The sequence below is a fragment of the Rutidosis leptorrhynchoides genome, chromosome 1, assembly GCF_046630445.1.
Source record: "Rutidosis leptorrhynchoides isolate AG116_Rl617_1_P2 chromosome 1, CSIRO_AGI_Rlap_v1, whole genome shotgun sequence".
Lineage (NCBI taxonomy): Eukaryota > Viridiplantae > Streptophyta > Magnoliopsida > Asterales > Asteraceae > Rutidosis > Rutidosis leptorrhynchoides.
In genome coordinates, this window is record NC_092333.1 from 217,057,391 (window position 1) to 217,064,156 (window position 6,766).

The following is a 6,766-nucleotide window of genomic DNA, read 5'->3' on the forward strand; positions in this document are numbered from 1 at the left end:
GGACTAGGTAAACATACCGAAACTACCTAAAGTAAAAGGAAACAAAATTTTAAAAAAATTATTCATTTAAATTGTTTTAATAAATAAAGGTTTTATAAAAAAATATTTTTATATATATTATATATATGTTTGTAGTTTATCTTATATACAAAACAGGGTAAAACATCGCATTTTCAAAGACTGACATTAAAGTTCAGCAAAAGCTACTAATTTTGACGACAAGACGCAAAATATCAAATGTGATATAAAAGAATATGTTTGCAAACTCGGTATTTTTAATCACTTTTCTACACTAATCACCCTCATGAATTTATAATTATAGTCTGATTTCATGCAAATGAGGGCATTGCAAGATTTCAAGTGTGGGGAAGGGTTATAAATTCTCTCAGATTTACACTTAGTTTAATTGCCAAATTTTGTGAAAATTTGAAAAATTTTCAACTAAATGAATTCAAAATCATGTTTATACATATTTATGAACGATAAAATTAGGTGTTAATGCCGAAATTATTGTTACCTCGGAGAGAACATAAATGGAGAAACAACCTAAAATGTTAGAATTCATTTAAAATAGAATAGAGGAGAATAAAAAGGTAAAGAAAAGAATAAATAAAAGCTAAGTGTGAGAAGAATTTACCAAATTCTTTAAAACATATATCACATACTTTTGTACAAGATTATTGCAGGTACTTATACTTTGGACGATTTTAATCAGTTTTACCTGATTTACTGTAAAATATTTAAAAGAAAGATGAATCTACACAATGAATCAATTCCATCATTAAAAGGAAGTAAAGTCTTCCGAAAAAGACACGCGCTTCTTGATTTAGGTCAGGAAGTTGTCGTCCAGACCAGCTGTAGGTTGACGAAAAATCTAGAAAAGTCATCTCTAAAATCAGCAGGAAATCCACAGACCTCAGCATCAAACACGGTCACCAAGTGGTCAGACTTATCCTAACCATGAGAGGATCTGTCTCGTAAAATGAGGAGGGCGCCATGCAAATTAGCTTGATAAGACTAATGAATCAGACCCCCAGAAAGGATAATCTCCTTAAAAGATAAAAAATTAGCTTTTAAGCCTGATATTACTCAATCCTTGAGATTGACCTTAAAGATTGAGAATTACAAACTCATGGAATTCAATAATATCTAAACTCGAGCTTGAATGAGAAAATATTTTGATCAAAATTACAAACCGATTTGTTTTCTGAAAACCCATTTTCAATGCATTCATTACCATTGAACGTAAAATCCTAGGAATTCACCTGGAATTCAATAGGTCACCTGAACCAAATTGGGTGTCAACTATAAGAACGGTGGTTGCATAGCATGGTCGAAGACAGGACCTTGGGCCATACTGAAAAACTATAGGGTGATCTTTACTATTGCTCCTACAAAGGATAGTAATTGCATCCGACACGATATAGACCATAATCAAAAGCATGTCACGGGACATTGCCTTAACAGTTGCTTGTTCAACGCTTTCCTTTACAACCGGATGGTAGTTTACCGAAAGGTAATATACGGAGCAAGTAAACTGGACGTGTTGCTTTCCCAATACAAGGTTAGCAAGTGGGTGACACAAAACCATAAGTTTTGAGCTAAAATTTTCAAATCTGAAACCCACCAAACCCACAAAAACAATTTGCAAACACCGGTGAAAGGTTATTTCGGAAAACTTATCTAGGGTAAAAGCTAGAATAAATTTTCAAAAGATCAAATGTTTTCATAAAGATCCAATTTCCTTAAAGGATCTAAATTTTCATAGTCATGTGGGACTGTAAACCACATCGTTACTATCATTGTTTATACCGCCGTATCAAAATCACTGATGTATAAAGTGTGAGAATAAAGAAAAAAGTGATTCGAGTGAAGTGTGATTTTAATTTCAAATTCTGTATTGCTTGAGGACAAGCAACGCTCAAGTGTGGGGATATTTGATAGTGCTCCAAATGAACATATATTTAGGCACAATATCCTTCCAATATGTAAAGCTTTTAGTTGTAATTGTTCTATTTGTATGTAATATTCATTTAAATAAATAAGTACGAAGACAAAAGAAGAAAATGACGATTTGAAGACGCAAATGATCAAAAAGCTAAAAAGTACAAAGTACAATCCAAGTGGTTCAATTTATTGATGAGAAACGTCTCAAAATTACAAGAGTACGAGTTGCAAAACGCAAAGTACAAGATATTAAATTATACGAAAGGACGTTCGAAAAACCGGAACCGGGACCTGGGCCAACTATCAACGCGCGACGCAACGGAGCTAAAATTACAAGTCAACTATGCACAAGAATATAATATAATATTTAAATAATTATATAAATTATTTATATATTATATATTATATTAAATAACGTCGACAAACCAACAAACAAAAAATATGTGAGCTGGATCTGACGGCCATGCGATCGCATGGGAGATAGGCATAAAACTCATGCGAGTGCATGAGCCCATGCGAGTGCATGAAATTTGCACTAAAATCTCATGCGACCGCATGAGTTACTGTAGCAGGTCACATTCTATAAATTCGCCAGTTTTCTGCGAGTAAAAACACATCTTTTTCTATCTACTCTCTATCTCAATATATATATATATTTATATTTATAATTTTAATTTTAAATTAAGTTTAATAATAATTGGGTTATTGTAAGGAATGTTTTACGGGTTTTAAGTCGAAATTCTGTCCGTGTAACGCTACGCGATTAATCACCACTGTAAGCTATTGATAGTGCTCCAAATGAACATATATTTAGTATCAATATCCCTCCGATATGTAAAGATTTCAGTTGCAATTGTTCCATTTTCATGTAATATTCATTTATATTAAATAAGTGCGAAGACAAAAGGCGAAAACAACGAATTGAAGACGCAAAGGTCCAAAAAGCTCAAAAGTACAAGATACAATTAAAAAGGTTCAATTTATTGATAAGGAACGTCTAAAAATGACAAGAGTACAAGTTACGAAACGCAAAGTACAAAATATCTCAGCGTACGCAAGGACGTTCGAAAATCCGGAACCGGTACATGAACCAACTCTCAACGCTCGACGCAACGGAAAAAAATTACGAGTCTACTATGTATATAAATATAATATAATATATAAATAATTATAAAAATTATTTATATATTATATATATTTAAATAAAAACCGTCGGCAGCCTTGGATCTTAAACTTGTGGGCTGGTTTTGGAACCTCCGCGACTTGCGGAGCTGGAAGGCCAAAATGGCCGCGACTCGCGGAGCAGTGAATTTCAGTTCTGGCTATAAAAGCTCTCGAGTTCTGCATGTAAAAAATATAAAAAAAATAAATAATAATAATAATACTCCCTAGTATAATATAAATAAATATATATATGTATATATAGTATAGATTAGTGTTATATTAGATTAGTTTGGGTTATGTAAAAGCTATTTTACGGGTTTTCGAAGTCAAAATTCTGTCCGTGTAACACTACGCGATAAATACTCAATGTAAGTTATGTTCTCCTTTTTAAATTAATGTCTCGTAACTAAGTTATTATTATGCTTATTTGAGCCGAAGTAATCATGATGTTGGGCTAATTACTAAAATTGGGTAATTGGGCTTTGTACCATAATTGGGGTTTGGACAAAAGAACGACACTTGTGGAAATTAGACTATGGGCTATTAATGGGCTTAATATTTGTTTAACTAAATGATAGTTTGTTAATGTTAATATAAAGATTTACAATTGGGCGTCCCTATAAATTACCATATACACTCGATCGGACACGATGGGCGGGGTATTTATATGTACGAATAATCGTTCATTTAACCGGACACGGGAATGAATTAATAGCCACTAGAATAATTAAAACAGGGGTGAAATTACATTCAAGGGTAATTGGTGTAATTGTTAACAAAGTAGTAAAACCTTGGTTTACACGCAGTCGATAACCTGGTGTATTCATTAAACAAAGTATTAAAACCTTGTTACAATTCGAATCCCCAATTAGTTGGAATATTTAACTTCGGGTATAATAATAATTTGACGAGGACACTCGCACTTTATATTTATGACTGATGGACTGTTATGGACAAAAACCAGACGGACATATTAAATAATCCAGGACAAAGGACAATTAACCCATGGGCATAAAACTAAAATCAACACGTCAAACATCATGATTACGGAAGTTTAAATAAGCATAATATATTTTATTTCATTTTTCCTCGTACTTTTATTTATTTTCATTTTAATTATTGTTATTTATTTTATATTGTTATTTAAATATCGTCATTTACTATACGTTTCGCTTAAAATATAAATCGACAAACCGGTCATTAAACGGTAAACCCCCTTTTATATATTATTATATATAATTATATATATTTTGTACAAATATAGTTGTTTAAAAATATAGTGTGCAATAAGCCCGCTCCCTGTGGAACGAACCGGACTTACTAAAAACTATACTACTCTACGATTAGGTACACTGCCTATAGTGTTGTAGCAAGGTTTAGGTATATCCCATTTGTAAATAAATAATTAAAACTTGTTAAATTTTGTAGCATTCCGTATTAAAAATATAGTATATTTCGTAACCCCACGCTACGACATCAAGTTTTTGGCGCCGCTGCCGGGGAATCGGCGAAACTTTATATTTTTAATTTATTTTTGTATATTTATATTTTATTTTTAGAAAAACAATATAAAATCTAAAAAAAAAAAAAAAAATTAAACACCGAAAAAAAAAATATATATATATATATATATATAAATCTGTTTTTATAAAATATTTTCATTTCTATTTTGGTTTTTTTTTAAATATAAGTGTTTATTTACTATATAAAAATATTTTGTAAAAATACAAAACAGAAAAATAAATAAAATAAAAATAAAATAAATACGTTGAACCTGTAAAACTGACCTGTCACGTTTGAATTTTGAACCCCCGCGACTCGCGGAGGTTTTGAACTGGGAACCTCGCAACTCGCGGAGCCGCCCAGACAGGTCACACAGAATTCGCATTAATTACGAGTTTTTATTATTATTATTTAAATTAAACCCTAATTAGGGTTATATTTTTATATAATTTAGTTTAGTTTATTTATTATTTTATATTTTTAGTTAATTTAGTTTAATTAATTTATAAACTTAATAGTTTTATAAAATAAATAATATAAAAATAGTATTTTTATAAAAATTGTACTTTTTACAACTTTAAGATTAATTTTATATTTTGTACCTTTTTATTTGTTTTAGCGTAATTTTTGTATTTTTCGCTCGAATTTAGTTTTAAGATATAGTTTTGCCGTAGTTATTTTTATTTCTAGATTTTTAGGCTTTGCCGTAAAATCCCTTAAGTGCTTTTTCTTTAGACTAAGATTTAGGTGCTTTAGAATTTTGCGACGCCGTTTTTATATTTTAGTACCTTTTTAAGTTATTACCATTTGTGATATAGTTTTTCTTTTAAGCTTTAATATTTTTAGACGCAACTTTTAATTCTTAGTTTTTAATTCTTTTTTAAGTTACGACGCGCTATTTTCTTATTTTTATTTTTCAACGTTTTTCGACGCGCATTCTTTTTCTTTCTTATTTCTCGACGCTTTAGTTTTTAGGACTTAGAAATTTTCTCTATTTCTTATCTAATATCTCAAACGGAAAGAAAAATTATTTAAGCGGTTAAATTAATGGACGTTGATAATTTTCTGCTTCGTAGTAATAGTTGGATTTGTTAGTGGTTGAGTTGTGGCTTTTCCGATTTAAAGGTGCCTGGCTCCCTGCTACATCTTTTGGCTATTCGAAACGTGGGCAAAAGCAGAAAAGTCTATTAATTGGACAACTTATATAAGTTTTTCTATTTTTATAACTAATAGGATAATTAGTGAACGCACCACATTGTAGCTAAAAATTTGTCCATCGCAATAAAATGGAAAATTTTGAAAACAGGGCCTTGGAAACTCTTTTTGAACTCCAAAATCAATTAAATCAATACCCTCAAACGAGTGTTGATAACAATTCATTCGGTCAATCTTGGATCGCGAACGACGAAACAATAACTGGTTGTGAAATTTGTGGAGATTATCACTCAACATGGGAATGTTACTATTACGTTCCTATGGAAAATTACGCACCCACGGAACCTGAATGGAATGATTATGAAGAATACAATTCAAATTGGGATTATTCCCAAGAATATATCCAAAGTCAACAACCAGTAGACGAGGAAAATTACGTGTCTGAAAATTTATTAGACAATATGAAAATCAAACTCGAAGAACTCAATGCTCAAAATGAACAAATGAGAGAGTTTGTAAACCGGCAAGCTGAAACTCTATCAGACTACACACCTGTTGATCTGAGGAGTCGTGTGCAAGAAAATCTCATATCATCGAATTTTGATGAATTCGAGAGCTCCGAAATCACCAACTATCCCGATGATACTTTTTATTCAGTCTTACCAATTTCACAACATATCGACACATTAGCCTCTACCGACAAAATCATCGATCCATCAATGGATAAAGAAGAAGTAAGGGTAACAAATTGGTACTCTTGGAAATACGATAACGTTGAAAATTTTAACCCCAAGGCCAAACCGAACTTCACCATTCCACAACCTTCCAACCCAATATTCTCAATAGACGAGTCATCAACCGGAAATGAACTACGAGCTGTAACAGATAATGACACCTCGAATTTCACCCAATTGGGTAATAGAGGTGAAAACTTTGACGTCGAGAATAAAAGGAAGGAAACGTTAGAAATTGTCCACCCTATAATATGTATGTCGGT